The 17,606-nt window shown below is 40.6% G+C and overlaps 1 long non-coding RNA gene across 1 annotated transcript; it reads right to left on the bottom strand.

Annotated features, from left to right (window-relative positions):
- Positions 1-860: 860 nt before the first annotated feature.
- LOC117084813 lies at positions 861-14,960 on the bottom strand. Its single transcript, XR_004437681.1, has 3 exons — positions 14,885-14,960; positions 1,823-1,915; positions 861-952 (listed from the first exon to the last, which is right to left on the bottom strand). It is a non-coding gene; the product is annotated as an uncharacterized LOC117084813 (long non-coding RNA).
- Between the last annotated feature and the right edge of the window lie 2,646 nt (positions 14,961-17,606).

Raw genomic sequence — 17,606 nt, 5'->3', positions numbered from 1 at the left:
AACTGGGTTTATCCCACTGAAAAACACATGAACTGAAAGTGGCTTTCCAAATAATAATAATAAATGGTATTAGGAAGAAGGAGAAATAGAGGCTGGTCAAGCAAGGCATCTGTCCATTATACCCTCCTTGCCTAGGTTCTCATAATCTACTTTCTCCCTCCAGATTTAATAAAATTGACCTAAGAGTAAGTAGAAGAAACTATGTGTATGTGTAAGAGGTATGCAAGAGGGGACTATTTATCCAATTAACAATAAGAAAAGCAAAGTACATTTAAAAAAGAAAAAAAATCATTTGTTTGAAGGCATGGGAGAGCTTCCAAAGCAGTAAGAATCTGAGGTGTCAATATCCCAGAGAGAAGAGAAATGTAGAAAGGTGAGACAAATTCTGAACGTCACTTACCTTTCATGGCATTTGCCAATTCTAAATATGGGCTGGAATATTAAGAATCCTCAGCCACTGCTAAAAGGCAGATAATCTAAGAGAGCTCTTGATAATTCATAAATCGAGGTGGACAAAAAATTATAGTTTGATTCTGTGAAGGCAGCCAGGATTTATGAGTACAAACTTGGAGAGAAGAGAAGTGCAAAAAAGTAAGCGCGATACTAAGGTTGTTTTCCTATAAAGGCATTTTCTGAAGTAATCTGATTAGAGTGAGAGGCTAGGAGGCCAAGCATACAGCCTGCATACAATTTGATTTGAAAATCAAATCAGAGTTTTTAAACTCTTTTAGTGCTAAGAAGACAAAACTGGAGGCCAATGACTCACTAAGGGAGAGGGGCACCAGAGAACACTTCATACTCTCATCCGAGACCTTTAGGTGCTATAGCACTCCAGGAAACCTACCTTAAGAAGACTGAAACCCAGCATTTGCTCTTCTCGTTTACTTGATTAAGGTGATTTGCCTCCACGATAGCTTCCAACCAGAGGACAGGGCAAACTCTCTCAGGAAAGCTGTAAGACAATCCAGATCATCCCTGGTATTTTTATATTTAGTATCTGGCATTCAACAAAAATCTACCAGGTATACAAAATACAGCAATAACACAACAAATAAGAAAAACACAAAAAAATCGAAAATGGGAAAAGACTCACAGATGATGCAGATATTATCATTAGCAACAGAGAATTAAAATCAGTCCTTAAAATGTTTAGGAAATAGAGGGTAAGATGGGGAGTTTCAGCAAAGGAACAGACTCTTAATAATCATATAGAAATTTGAGAACTGCAAAATAAAGTAACAAAAATTAAGAATTTGATATATGGATTTAATAGCAGTTTGGATATAGCAGAAGAAAGGGTTAATGAACTACAATATCAACTGGAAATCTACGCAGATGTAGACAGATTTTAAAATATGTTTTGTGGCCAGGCACAGTGGCTCATGTCTGTAATCCCAGCACTTTAGGAGGCTGAGGTGGGAGGATTGCTTGAGCCCAGGAGTTCAAAACAAGCCCAGGCAACAAAGCAAGACCCCATCTCTTAACTAAATAATTAGCTGGGTGTGATGGGATGTGCCTGTAGTCCCAGCTACTCAGAGGGCTGAGGTGGGAAGATCGCTTGAGCCCAGGAATTCTAGGCTGCAGTGAGCCATGGCTGTGCCACTGCACTCCAGACTAGGCAATGGAGCAAGACCCTGTTTCTAAAACACACAAAAAAGTGGGTTTTTAAAAATTATAATTAAAAGTCAATAATGTTCTTTATCAGCGGAAGAAAGGAAAAGTCCAAATGAGTTTTATTCAAACAACAACAACAACAAAATGGGACACAAAAAGAAAGATGATATCAGTGGAAGAAATATTCCTCTAAGCGAAGACCCATTACCTGGGTCCAGACTGGGGATGGAAAGGTTCTCTACATGACTGTGCTTTTCTTTGCAGAAGATATATTTTTCTGTATGCTGTCCTCTTCTCTAAGCTGGAAAACCAAAGTAAAATTGATACTTAGATCATATTAAAGCTAATAATTAGGAAAGCTTATAACAATTAAAGGACTCTGCTGTGCTTTGAATGGTTGTCCCCTCCAAAACTCATGTTGAAACTTAATCTCCAATGTGGCAGTATTGAGAAACAGGGCCTTTAAGAAATGGTTGGGTCGTAAAGGCTCCACCCTCATGAACGTTTGAATCTATTAATGGATTAGTGGGTTTTCATGGGATTGAGACTGGTGGCTTTTTTTTTTTTTTTTTTTTTTGTTTGAGACGGAGTCTTGCTCTGCCACCCAGACTGGAGTGCAGTGGCCGGATCTCAGCTCACTGCAAGCTCCGCCTCCCGGGTTTACGCCATTCTCCTGCCTCAGCCTCCCGAGTAGCTGGGACTACAGGCGCCCGCCTCGTCGCCCGGCTAGTTTTTTGTATTTTTATAAGAAGAGAAAGAGAGACTTAAGCTACCACACTCAGCCACCTCACCATGTGATGCCCTGCACCACCTCAGGACTCTGCAGAGTCCCCACCAGCAAGAAGGCCCTCACCAGATGTGGCCCCTGGACCTTGGGTTTCTCAGCCTTCATAACTGTAAGAAATAAATTTCTCTCCTTTATAAATTACCCAGTTTCAGGTATTCTGTTACAAGCTACAGAAAACAGAAAAAGACGGACTCTTAGTATTGAACCTAAAGAGTATAAGCACCGAAAAGACCTTAGTATTAAAACTCCTAAAAATTAGGAAGGGGACACGTACTGGTTTTTGTGTATAGTGTAAATAGGCAATGTGAACTCAGAATCAGAAGAAAAATGAGAGTTAAATTATATAGTCTATTAATTTAGGTTCCCAGCAAACCATAAGAAAATATTTCAATGGCCAGGTATGGTGACTTACGCCTATAATCCCAGCACTTTGGGAGGCCGAGGCGGGTGAGATCACCTGAGGTCGGGAGTTCAAGACCAGCCTGACCAACATGACCGTCTGTACTAAAAATACGAAATTAGCCGGGCGTGGTGGCACACACCTTTAATCCCAGCTACCTGGGAGGCTGAGGCAGAAGAATTACTTGAACCGGGGAGGCGGAGGTTGAGATGAGCCGAGATGGCGCCATTGCACTCCAGCTTGGGCCACAAGAGCAAAACTCCATCTCAAAAAAGAAACCAAAAAAAAAAAAAGAAAAGATTTCAAGTGTAAGCAATTTGTTTTTAGAGGATTAAGCATTCAGAGAGTACATAAGTGAAACTGGCCAAGGATAAAATTGTATTATCAAGCCAGCTACCATTGTGCACTACTAGTGCCTAATACCTTAGAGCTCTTGAAAATTGTATAAAATATACGCCTACAAATTATCCAACTAGAGGGGTAAGAAAGCTGGCATTTTCATAAACCAACTCCTATCATTTATTGTTTCAGGATTGAATTGAATATGTCAAGTGGGGACAGGGCTAATTCCCTAGAACCTCCAGCCTGAAGTTTGCATGGGCAGACTGGTCCTTTATTCAGTAGAAGGAAACCCTTGGGAAGAGGATACAGCTATTGCCAGTTGGAAGTCACTGACTCCTTGGAGCATGCTGAAATAACGAGGTCCAAAGAATATGGGTGAGGTACTGTCCCATATTGAATACTGGTGAGATAATTTGGCAGGCTGATGGCAGTAATGGCCCAACTCTCAACTTCTTCCTGTATCTATGCCCTTTGCCATGTGACTGCATTTCCTCTCACTATAGAGGGGTGTACTTATTTGCTCTTTGATTCTGAGTTTGGCCATATTATATGCTTTGGCCAACAGGACAAGAGCGGATGCATACAGAGGCTTGAAAAAATCTTTCGCTCTAACAGTCTCTTAATCCTCTGACTTTGCTGTGAGACACACCTGGGCTAACCTACTGAAGAATGAGACAAGGTAAAACAGAACAGAACCAGGTTATCTCAGTCATCCCAGATGAGTTATACTAGATCAGCTGATATGCAACCGATCTACATGAATGTGAGACCAGAAGAACCAAGTTGCTGGCCCACAGACTCATGCACTAAATAAATTTTTATTGTTTCACGAGGCATTTTGTGTTCTTTATTATGCAGCATTATTATGGCAATAGGTAATTAGTACCTATAAGGAATGTGCTACAGTAGCATAAACCAGATATATGTGGAATTAGCTTTGGATGAGGTAGGTAGCAAACAGAAGCTGGAAAAGTGGCAATGATATTACTAAAAAAGCCTGGAAAAATGATGAGGCAACTGTTAGAACAAAGAGAAAAAATGATCACCCATGCTATATCGGCATGAAACATCTGTTAGAACTGGTCACTTGAGATAACTTGAAGATACAAAATGTACCTTATGAATTTTTGGACTTGATCTCCAGGCAGAATGTTGAAAATATCAGCTGACTCTTACTAGTTGCATATAAAGTACTACAAGAAAGAAACAAATGTTGACAAACACACACACACAGTTTACAAGGAGAATTTGGGGAATTAAGAGATACTAGAATTTGTTAGAACAGAAACTACACTTGTTTTTCATCTTTGCTGTCTCATGCCAGGAAAAGATTTTCACATTAAGACTTGGCCTCAAGGTAAAGATAAAAATCAAGGGTGTGGCCATGAGACTTTGAAAGAATTAAGCCAGTGCCTAGCAGATGCTCTCAGCTGGAAAGAACTTTCAAGAAAATTTAGGGTATTGTTCCTCAATAGCCCAATGTACCCAAAAGAGCAGTGGTTAAGTGTAAAAGCAGGGCTGTAATCAGGCTAGGGAGGCTATTATACTATGGATTAGGATCAGGCACTCTCCTTCTCTCCCTGTTTCTCTTCTCTCTTCCTCTTTCTTTCCCTTCCTCTATCTTTTTCTCCTTCTTCCTTTCCCCCTCAGTTTTCCTCCCTCTCAGGTTTATAAATATCCCCAAGGCACAGACTAGAATCAGACTCAGGTTGGAATCAGAAATTTCATATCTCCTATCACTTCCACTGCAACCTCTTAAAACCAAATCAAAGATATATTGATAGATTAGCCTTGTCACATTGTTGGTTAGAGGCTTCATTTCTGATTCCTTATGTCCTTTCAGTATCTAACAGTTAACAAAGCAGCAACAGTAAGGGCATGCTGCCCAGGCAATATGATTCAAGGGAAGGAGATTGAAATAGTCAAGACTTTCCAACTTCCGGGGTGGGAGTTGTTCACAGAGAACCCTGGAACAATGCCCTTTTCAGAAATATATTTGAGAGGCTGAAGGATGGAGGCTGAAAGTTTCATTTGTTTATCAGTTTTGACTGATAAACAATGTATGTAAACATGTATGCATGTAAATGTATGTATGTAAACATGTATGTAAACAGTAAACAGCTCCAGGTCTTACAGTTGGCCCTCCACACCATACTACTTTTAAATAATGACTACTTTCATTTTCCAAGAGTTAACACCTGGCTTACAATTACTAGCAACATTGCAGGTCAGCAAAACAGACTGCTTTTCTGAATGCAACTTGAAAAACTCCTTTTTGATTTCTGTAGCCAGAGGCAACAGAGCTAATAAGTTTCAAACACTACAGGCTCCAGAGAGCTGTAGTTTTTTTCTTTCTTAGTTGGAAATGCACATATGAAATAAAAATAAGCATAAAATTCTGCCACGAACAAAGTTACATTTCTAGCCCAGAATGTTTTTTTAAATCTTAATAATAATGATAATAATGAAAATCTAATGTCACATTGACTGGCAAAAGAGAAAAGGCCATGTCTTCTGACTCTAAGTTCAATGTTCCTTCCGCTGCGAGCTCATTTGACTAGATAGATTAGATACTATAAAGATAATTTCTACTCTAAAAGTTTTCAAGTAATTTTTTTCAATATATATACTTTTTTACTTTAGAAATGGAGTCTCATTCTGTCACCCAGGCTGGAGTGCAGTGGTATGATCATAGCTTACTATAACCTTGAGCTCCTCGGTTCAAGTGATCCTCCCCCTCAGGCTCCCAAGTAGCTAGGAGTACAGACATGCACCACCACACTCAGCTAATTTTTAAATTTCTTGTAGAGATGGGGTCTTGCTATGTTGCCCAGCTTTGTCTCAAACTTCTGGCTGCAACCAATCCTCCCACCTTGGCTCCCAAAGCCCTGGGATTACAGGCAGAGACTATAATCTCAATGTAATCTCTTCTGGCCTCAATATTGAGATCCTGTAAGTTATTATTCAAAATAAAAGTATTGGGGGTGAAAAAAAAGCATGTTACAAATAGTATGTAATATGATCACATATTCAGAACACTTTTTTAAGAGTCTAATATAATTGACAATTGAACTAATTATATTCATATTAAGTTGAAGACATTTAATCAATTAATTTGCCAAAAGCAAGACCTAAATGGAAGGACAGCTAGTATTCTATGATTATCTGAAGAATACAGATGAAGGAAAATTGCTTTTTTGCCAAATGTCAGTAAGACTAGTCATTAAAAGAGGCTTCTGAGGAGGAGTCATCAAAAAATATCCCAAAATTGAATGAGTGAGAATACAGATCTATGGTCAAGATGGCCGAATAGGAACAGCTTCAGTCTCCAACTCCCAGCATGAGCGACACAGAAGACCGGTGATTTCTGCATTTTCAACTGAGGAACTGGGGTCATCTCACTAGGGAGTGCCGGACAATCAGTGCTGGTCAGCTGCTGCAGCCCGACCAGCGAGAGCTGAAGGAGGTTGAGGCATCACCTCGAGGTCGAGGCATCACCTCACCTGGGAAGTGCAAGTGGGAAGGGAATCCCTTTTCCTAGCCAGGGGAACAGAGACACACAACACCTGGAAAATCGGCTGACTCCCACCCCAATACTGCACTTTAAGCAAACGGGCACACCAGGAGAATATATGCCACACCTGGCCGGGAGGGTCCCACGCCCACGGAGCCTCCCTCATTGCTAACACAGCAGTCTGCGATCTAACCACAAGGCAGCAGCGAGGTTGGGGGAGGGGTGCCCACCATTGCTGAGGCTTAAGTAGGTAAACAAAGCCGCTGGGAAGTTCCAACTGGGTGGAGCTCACAGCAGCTCAAGGAAACCTGCCTGTCTCTGTAGACTCCACCTCTGGGGACAGGGCACAGTTAAAAACAGCAACAACAAAAGCAGCAGAAACCTCTGCAGACACAAACGACTCTGTCTGACAGCTTTGAAGAGAGCAGTGGATCTCCCCACACGGAGGTTGAGATCTGAGAAGGGACAGACTGCCTGCTCAAGTGGGTCCCTGACCCCTGAGTAGCCTAACTGGGAGACATCCCCCACTAAGGGAAGTCTGACACCCCACACCTCACACGGTGGAGTACACCCCTGAGAGGAAGCTTCCAAAGTCAGAATCAGACAGGTACACTCGCTGTTCAGCAATATTCAATCTTCTGCAACCTCTGCTGCTGATACCCAGGCAAACAGGGTCTGGAGTGGACCTCAAGCAATCTCCAACAGACCTACAGCTGAGGGTCCTGAATGTTAGAAGGAAAACTATCAAACAGGAAGGACACCTACACCAAAACCCCATCAGTACGTCACCATCATCAAAGACCAGAGGCAGATAAAACCACAAAGATGGGGAAAAAGCAGGGCAGAAAAGCTGGAAATTCAAAAAATAAGAGCGCATCTCCCCCTGCAAAGGAGCACAGCCCATCGCCAGCAACGGATCAAAGCTGGTCAGAGAATGACTTTGACGAGATGAGAGAAGAAGGCTTCAGTCCATCAAACATCTCAGAGCTAAAGGAGGAATTACGTACCCAGCGCAAAGAAACTAAAAATCTTGAAAAAAGAGTGGAAGAATTGACAGCTAGACTAATTAATGCAGAGAAGGTCATAAACGAAATGACAGAGATGAAAACCGTGACACGAAAAATACGTGACAAATGCACAAGCTTCAGTAACCGACTCGATCAACTGGAAGAAAGAGTATCAGCGATTGAGGATCAAATGAATGAAATGAAGCGAGAAGAGAAACCAAAAGAAAAAAAAGAGAAAAAGAAATGAACAAAGCCTGCAAGAAGTATGGGATTATGTAAAAAGACCAAATCTACGTCTGATTGGGGTGCCTGAAAGTGAGGGGGAAAATGGAACCAAGTTGGAAAACACTCTTCAGGATATCATCCAGGAGAACTTCCCCAACCTAGTAGGGCAGGCCAACATTCAAATTCAGGAAATACAGAGAACGCCACAAAGATACTCCTCCAGAAGAGCAACTCCAAACACATAATTGCCAGATTCACCAAAGTTGAAATGAAGGAAACAATCTTAAGGGCAGCCAGAGAGAAAGGTCGGGTTACACACAAAGGGAAGCCCATCAGACTAACAGCAGATCCCTCGGCAGAAACTCTACAAGCCAGAAGAGAGCAGGGGCCAATATTCAACATTCTTTTTTTTTTTTTTTTGAGGCGGAGTCTCGCTCTGTCGCCCGGACTGGAGTGCAGTGGCCGGATCTCAGCTCACTGCAAGCTCCGCCTCCCGGGTTTACGCCATTCTCCTGCCTCAGCCTCCCGAGTAGCTGGGACTACAGGCGCCCGCCACCTCACCCGGCTAGTTTTTGTATTTTTAGTAGAGACAGGGTTTCACCGTGTTAGCCAGGATGGTCTTGATCTCCTGACCTCGTGATCCGCCCGTCTCGGCCTCCCAAAGTGCTGGGATTACAGGCTTGAGCCACCGCGCCCGGCCAATATTCAACATTCTTAAAGAAAAGAATTTTCAACCCAGAATTTCATATCCAGCCAAACTAAGTTTCAAAAGTGAAGGAGAAATAAAATCCTTTACAGATAAGCAAATGCTTAGAGATTTTGTCACTACCAGGCCTGCCTTACAAGAGACCCTGAAGGAAGCCCTAAACATGGAAAGGAACAACCGGTATCAGCCATTGCAAAAATATGCCAAAATGTAAAGACCATCGAGGCTAGGAAGAAACTGCATCAACTAACGAGCAAAATAACCAGTTAATATCATAATGGCCAGATCAAGTTTACACATAGCAATATTAACGTTAAATGTAAATGGACTAAATGCTCCAATTAAAAGACACAGACTGGCAAACTGGATAAAGAGTCAAGACCCATCAGTCTGCTATATTCAGGAGACCCATCTCACATGCAGAGACATACATAGGCTCAAAATAAAGGGATGGAGGAAGATCTACCAAGCAAATGGAGAACAAAAAAAAGCAGGGGTTGCAATCCTAGTCTCTGATAAAACAGACTTTAAACCATCAAAGATCAAAAGAGACAAAGAAGGCCATTACATAATGGTAAAGGGATCAATTCAACAGGAAGAGCTAACTATCCTAAATATATATGCAACCAATACAGGAGCACCCAGATTCATAAAGCAAGTCCTTAGAGACTTACAAAGAGACTTAGACTCCCATACAATAATAACGGGTGACTTCAGCACTCCACTGTCAACATTAGACAGATCAACGAGACAGAAAGTTAACAAGGATATCCAGGAATTGAACTCATCTCTGCACCAAGCGGACCTAATAGACATCTATAGAACTCTCCACCCCAAATCAACAGAATATACATTCTTCTCAGCACCACATCGCACTTCTTCCAAAATTGACCACATAATTGGAAGTAAAGCACTCCTCAGCAAATGTCAAAGAACAGAAATTATAACAAACTGTCTCTCAGACCACAGTGCAATCAAACTAGAACTCAGGATGAGAAACTCAATCAAAACCACTCAACTGCATGGAAACTGAACAATCTGCTCCTGAATGACTACTGGGTACATAACGAAATGAAAGCAGAAATAAAGATGTTCTTTGAAACCAATGAGAACAAACATACAACATACCAGAATCTCTGGGACACATTTAAAGCAGTGTGTAGAGGGAAATTTATAGCACTAAATGTCCACAAGAGAAAGCAGGAAAGATCTAAAATGGACACTCTAACATCACAATTAAAAGAACTAGAGAGGCAAGAGCAAACACATTCAAAAGCTAGCAGAAGGCAAGAAATAACTAAGATCAGAGCAGAACTGAAGGAGATAGAGACACAAAAAACCCTCCAAAAAATCAATGAATCCAGGAGTTGGTTTTGAAAAGATCAACAAAATTGACAAGACTAATAAAGAAGAAAAGAGAGAGGAATAAAATAAATGCAATAAAAAATGATAAAGGGGATATCACCAGCGACCCCACAGAAATACAAACTACCATCAGAGAATACTATAAACACCTCTATGCAAATCAACTAGAAAATCTAGAAGAAATGGATAATTTCCTGGACACTTACACTCTTCCAGGACTAAACCAGGAAGAAGTTGAATCCCTGAATAGACCAATAGCAGGCTATGAAATGGAGGCAATAATTAATAGCCTATCAACCAAAAAAAGTCCAGGACCAGATGGATTCACAGCTGAATTCTACCAGAGGTACAAGGAGGAGATGGTACCATTCCTTCTGAAACTATTCCAATCAATAGAAAAAGAGGGAATCCTCCCTAACTCTTTTTATGAGGCCAACATCATCCTGATACCAAAGCCTGGCAGAGACACAACGAAAAAAGACAATTTTAGACCAATATCCCTGATGAACATCGATGCAAAAATCCTCAATAAAATACTGGCAAACCAGATTCAGCAGCACATCAAAAAGCTTATTCACCATGATCAAGTGGGCTTCATCCCTGGGATGCAAGGCTGGTTCAACATTTGCAAATCAATAAACGTAATCCAGCATATAAACAGAACCAAAGACAAGAACCACGTGATTATCTCAATAGATGCAGAAAAGGCTTTTGACAAAATTCAACAGCCCTTCATGCTAAAAACGCTCAAGAAATCTGGTATTGATGGAACGTACCTCAAAATAATAAGAGCTATTTATGACAAACCCACAGCTAATATCATACTGAATAGGCAAAAACTGGAAAAATTCCCCTTGAAAACTGGCACAAGACAGGGATGCCCTCTCTCACCACTCCTATTCAACATAGTGTTGGAAGTTCTGGCTAGGGCAATCAGGCAAGAGAAAGAAATCAAGGGTATCCAGTTAGGAAAAGAAGAAGTCAAATTGTCCCTGTTTGCAGATGACATGATTGTATATTTAGAAAACCCCATCGTCTCAGCCCAAAATCTCCTTAAGCTGATAAGCAACTTCAGCAAAGTCTCAGGATACAAAATTAATGTGCAAAAATCACAAGCATTCTTATACACCAATAATAGACAAACAGAGAGCCAAATCATGAAGGAACTTCCATTCACAATTGCTTCAAAGAGAATAAAATACCTAGGAATCCAACTTACAAGGGATGTCAAGGACCTCTTCAAGGAGAACTACAAACCACTGCTCAGTGAAATCAAAGAGGACACAAACAAATGGAAGAACATACCATGCTCACGGATAAGAAGAATCAATATCGTGAAAATGGCCACACTGCCCAAGGTTATTTATAGATTCAATGCTATCCCCATCAAGCTATCAATGAGTTTCTTCACAGAATTGGAAAAAACTGCTTTACAGTTCATATGGAACCAAAAAAGAGCCCGCATTGCCAAGACAATCCTAAGTCAAAAGGACAAAGCTGGAGGCGTCACACTACCTGACTTCAAACTATACTACAAGGCTACAGTAACCAAAACAGCATGGTACTGGTACCAAAACAGAGATATAGACCAATGGAACAGAACAGAGTCCTCAGAAATAATACCACACATCTACAGCCATCTGATCTTTGACAAATCTGAGAGAAACAAGAAATGGGGAAAGGATTTCCTATTTAATAAATGGTGCTGGGAAAATTGGCTAGCCATAAGTAGAAAGCTGAAACTGGATCCTTTCCTTACTCCTCATACGAAGATTAATTCAAGATGGATGAGAGACTTAAATGTTAGACCTAATACCATAAAAACCCTAGAAGAAAATCTAGGTACTACCATTCAGGACATAGGCATGGGCAAGGACTTCATGTCTAAAACACCAAAAGCAACGGCAGCAAAAGCCAAAATTGACAAATGGGATCTAATTAAACTAAAGAGCTTCTGCACAGCAAAAGAAACTACCATCAGAGTGAACAGGCAACGTACAGAATGGGAGAAAATTTTTGCAATCTACTCATCTGACAAAGGGCTAATATCCAGAAACTACAAAGAACTCAAACAAATATACAAGAAAAAAACAAACAACCCCATCAAAAAGTGGGCAAAGGATATGAACAGACATTTCTCAAAAGAAGACATTCATACAGCCAACAGACACATGAAAAAATGCTCATCATCACTCGCCATCAGAGAAATGCAAATCAAAACCACAATGAGATACCATCTCACACCAGTTAGAATGGCAATCATTAAAAAGTCAGGAAACAACAGGTGCTGGAGAGGATGTGGAGAAATAGGAACACGTTTACACTGTTGGTGGGATTGTAAACTAGTTCAACCATTATGGAAAACAGTATGGCGATTCCTCAAGGATCTAGAACTAGATGTACCATATGACCCAGCCATCCCACTACTGGGTATATACCCAAAGGATTATAAATCATGCTGCTATAAAGACACATGCACACGTATGTTTATTGCGGCACTATTCACAATAGCAAAGACTTGGAATCAACCCAAATGTCCATCTGTGACAGACTGGATTAAGAAAATGTGGCACATATACACCATGAAATACTATGTAGCCATAAAAAAGGATGAATTTGTGTCCTTTGTAGGGACATGGATGCAGCTGGAAACCATCATTCTTAGCAAACTATCACAAGAAGAGAAAACCAAACAGCACATGTTCTCACTCATAGGTGGGAACTGAACAATGACATCACTTGGACTCGGGAAGGTGAACATCACACACCGGGGCCTATCGTGGGGAGGGGGGAGGGGGGAGGGATTGCATTGGGAGTTATACCTGATATAAATGATGAATTGATGGGTGCTGACGAGTTGATGGGTGCAGCACACCAACATGGCACAAGTATACATATGTAACAAACCTGCACATTATGCACATGTACCCTAGAACTTAAAGTATAATAAAAAAAAAAAAAGAGAGAATACAGTCAGGCAAATTATTATTGAAAATATTATAATCTACATCTCTAAGGTAGCCTTAGAAGAAACTGAGAAATTCTACAATACTTGGAATAAATACACTTTGAAAAACTCCCAATGTACAGGTAAACCTATATCTAAATTATGCTAGTAAGAAGTGTTGTTTATTAATTTGGGGCAGAAATAATATTCAAAAACGTTAACTACTTTGACCACACAACACCAATCAATCAGAATGAATACTTGGTAATGCAATGTAACAGTACAAGTCACTTAAATATCAACCATGGTTTTAGGTAGCAGTAGTAAACTGAGTTGAGCAATAACCATAATCTTCCTGACCCCCACTAAGCCCTTAAAATAAGTGCTTAAAAGGGTAAAAGTATATACTTGACAACTGGTCATACTGAGAGATGTTCCATTGTTGATGCTATTAAACCCATAGAGCATTTCTGGTCCGAGGGCGAGTTTTGTTTGGCCTACATGGCATTTGTTTAATGTCCATTAATTGACAATATTTTGTAAACAGTAGACTTCATATAAAATATTTTTACTTCTCTTGAAATATCAGAAGATTCACGAATAATGGCCCACAACTCCTCATGACAGCAAAATAGCAACGTTTTTTCTCGTTTTTGTTTTTTCAGAAAGGGCATGCTCCCTGTATTGATGCAGTTGTCTCGCCCAGGCTTTGTTCTACACGTGGATGTAACCTGCCACGCACTGGTAGACACTGAGTTTGGAACCCATGTAGTACCAACCAGTCAAACCAGAGAAAATGGCATCAAGCTTACTATTAATTTAAGTCACCTTTTGCGAAAGCTCCTTTACCCCATATGTTTTTTAACCGACTAATTGAACTGTCAGCAAAAGTAGAAAACAGCATCACAGGTAAATAAGTGACTTGGAAAGGAATATAAATACTATGTACAGGCTGTCTACAAAAACTAGGGTAGAGAATATTTTATTATACTGGTAGAATAGAGTTTGCTGTGTCATTTCCTTACAATTTATCACAATGCTCCTACACACAGAGTCATTACTCTAAACAAAGTGCCCCCGAATTACAATAGAAATTGGATTTCAGATGAACAATTTCTTACCTTGTAACAATTCAATTTAAAATTCAGACTTTTAAATTTTGCTAATAAAGACTTTAGCTCAGCTGTAGTTGACCAAAGATTTAGAAACTCAAAGCTACTAGTTTGCTGTAAATCTTTTTTTTCCTCAGAAATACCCTTTTGGGGGACATTAGAAAGATGGCTGGTTAGAGACACCTGGTGCTCATCCTCCCCACAAGAAAGAAGCAAGGCAACAAATAAACAAATAAGATTTGGATGGTGTGTCAAAGGAAGAACACTGGAGTGAAGAGAGGGAGTGGAGATGCACCTGTGGTGATTGAAAGTCCAGGAGGACAGCATGCAGCCACTCAGCCTCTGCAGTCCCATCTTCCCCACCCAGATCACATCCACTTAGAATCAGGAGGGACTTCCTGTTGCAGGGGAAAGGTAAGGAGAAGAACCCCACCAGCCCGCATCATGACCACAAACACTTACAGTCCTTATAAGAGAATTTCACAGTCCTTGCAAGCCCAGAGCCCAGTTTGGAGAGATGCCCAGAATCCTCACAGCTGCATTGTGCTGGATTAGGAGTACAAAGTGTGCACTCCCTATTCCCCATCCATGCCCTGTGAGTCAGGCTGCTGCAGCATGGCACTATCTCAGGACTAGAGACAACTCTGGAGTCTGTCTTGCTCTGGGGTCAGTAGCCACTGCACTGGGACTCCATCTTCATTCCACTAAGCTCACACTGGTGACTGAATGCCACAACCCCAGCAGTGCAAATTCTGGGCCCAGGATTAGCCGTGACTTTGGTGTTGCACAGCAGGGAAGGCAACTCCCACTGCCCTTACTTCATACCAGCGGAACAGTCCAGCAGTCCTGCCCAGGGTGAACTCACCTTCGAGCCAGCCAAACTGCTGCATGCCCTTCCCCAAGCAGGAGAAGACCTCATATCTCCAAGCAGCCAACATGCTTCTGGGTCGAATGAGCAGCTTTGAGCACACCCAGGTCCTGAGAAACAGCTTCACAGAGCCCCACCCACTACAGACAAGCCCCAGGCCTGCCCAGTAGTTTTGTATCCATAATCAGAGCCTGAGAAGCAGATCTGTGTGCGGCCCCTGACAGACATGCTCCTTGGCTGAAGAGCTCTGCACCCACATGCCAGGACTGAGACACAGTCTGCAGACCACCCCTGGTGAGAAAGCCCTCAAGTCAGCCAATCATCCCTGTGCCCATGTCCCAGGCCGAGAAGCAGCCCTCCAGGCAGTACCTGGTGGGCACGCCCCCAAAGGAAGCAAAAGACCTCTACAATGAAAACTACAAAATGCTTATGAAAGAAATTGAAGAGGATACAAACAAGTGAGAAAATACCTCATGCTCATGGATTAGAAGAATCAATATTGCTAAAATTACCATACTACCGAAAGCAATGTTCAGTGCAATCCCCATCAAAATACCAAGGACATTCTTCACAAAAATAGGGGAAAAAAATCCTAAAATTTGTATGGAACCACAAAAGGCCTTGAATAGCCAAAGTAATCCTAAACAAAGAGAACAAAGCTGAAGACCTCACACTACTAGACTTCGAAATATACCACTATGCTGTGGTAACCCAAACAGCATGATACTGGCATAAAAACAGACACACAGGCCAGTGGAACAGAATAGAGAACCTATAAATTAATTCACATATTTATAGCCAACCGATTTTTGACAAAGGCACCAAGAACATCTACTGAGGAAAGGACTTTCAATAAATGGTGCTGTAAATCTTTTCAATAAATGGTGCTGTAAAAACTGAATGTCTATATGCAGAAGAATGGAACTAGACTCTCACTTCTCACCCTGTATAAAAATCTAATTATAATGGATTAAAAACCTAAAACTAAGATATGGAACTAGAAGAAAACATAAGGAAAACACTTCAAGACATTGATCTTGGAAAACATTTTACAAATAAGACTTCAAAAGCAGTCAATAAAAGCAAAAATAAATAACATTATATCAAACTAAAACACTTCTGCACAGCAAAGAAAACAACACAGTGAAAAGACAACCTACAGAATGGTAGAAAATATTTGCAAACCATTCCTCTGACAGGGGACTTATATGCAGAATATACAAGGAATTCAAGCATCTTATCAACATATAAACAATTTGATTTTTAAAATGAGTAAATGATCTGAACAGACCTTTCTCAAAAGAAGGCATACAAATGAACAACAAATACAAATGCTCATCATTACTAATTATCAAAGAAATGCAAATCAAAACCACAATGAAGTATCATCTTGCCCCTGTTAGAATGGCTATCATCAAAAAGACAAAAAATAGCAAATGCTGGTGAGGATGCAGAGAAAAGGGAACCCTTATACACTTGGTGGGAATGTAAACTAGTACAACCACTGTAGAGAACAGTAAGGAAGTTCCTTAAAAAACTACAAATAGAACTACATATGATCCAGTAATCCCACTACCAGGTATTTACCCAAAGGAAAAGAGATTACTACATTGAAAAGACATCTATAACCTCAAGTTTATTGGAGCACTATTTACAATAGCCAAGATATGGCATCAGTCTAAGTGTCCATCAAGAGAAGAATGAAGAAATGTAGTATAGATACACAATGGAATACTATTCAGCCATAAAAAAAAAAAATACAATGAAATCCTAGGCTGGGTGCAGTGGCTGACACCTGGAATCCCAGCACTTTGGGACGCCGGGGTGGGTGGATCACCTGAGGTCAGGAGTTCAAGACCAGCCTGGCCAACATGGCAAAACCCCATCTCCACTAAAAATACAAAAATTATCTGGGTTTTGTGGTGTGCACCTATAATCCCAGCTATTCGGGAGGCTGAGGCAGGAGAATTGCTTGAACCTGGGAGGTGGGGGCTACAGTGAGCCAAGATTGTGCCCCTGCACTCTACCCTGGGCCACAGAGTGAGACTCTGTCTCAAAAAAAAAGAAAAACCCACGAAAAAACAATGAAATCCTGTCATTCATGCCAATGTGGATGAAACCAGAGGACATCCTGTTACAGGAAATAAACCAGGAGCAGAAAGCTAAATATCCAATGCTCCCACTCATATGTGGAAGCTAACAAAAAGTTAATCTCATAGAAGTAAAACATAAAACAGAAAATACTTGAGGTTGTGAAGGGTTGGGGGAAAAATGACATTGGGAGAGAATTGTTAAAGGATGCAATGTTACAACTCAATAGGAGAAATAAGTTCTAGTATTATATACCACAGTATGATGACTAGAGTTAACAATAACATATTATATAGTTTCAAATAGCTGGAAGGATATTGAATGTTCTCAAAACAAAGAAATGATAAATGTTTGAGATGATGGATAGGCTAACTACCCTGACCTGATCACTATGCATTACATGTATGGCAATATCACTATGTACTCCATAAATATCTACAATTATTATGTGTCAACTTAAAAAAAATTAAAAATAATAATAATAAACGAATTCATACCAGATAAAATACAAACCAGAACAAAAGAAACACATTTGTAAAATCTTCATACTATAATTCACCCTATTTCACTAGGCAATGAGCATGTAAAGCCTTGCCAACTGCAAGTGCTTATTAAGTTGATTAATATT

This window comes from Trachypithecus francoisi, unplaced genomic scaffold (assembly GCF_009764315.1).
Source record: "Trachypithecus francoisi isolate TF-2019V2 unplaced genomic scaffold, Tfra_2.0 Lachesis_group1, whole genome shotgun sequence".
Classification (NCBI taxonomy): Eukaryota; Metazoa; Chordata; class Mammalia; order Primates; family Cercopithecidae; genus Trachypithecus; species Trachypithecus francoisi.
The sequence above is the reverse complement of the archived record's forward strand: the minus strand, read 5'-3'. Positions and strand labels throughout refer to the sequence as shown.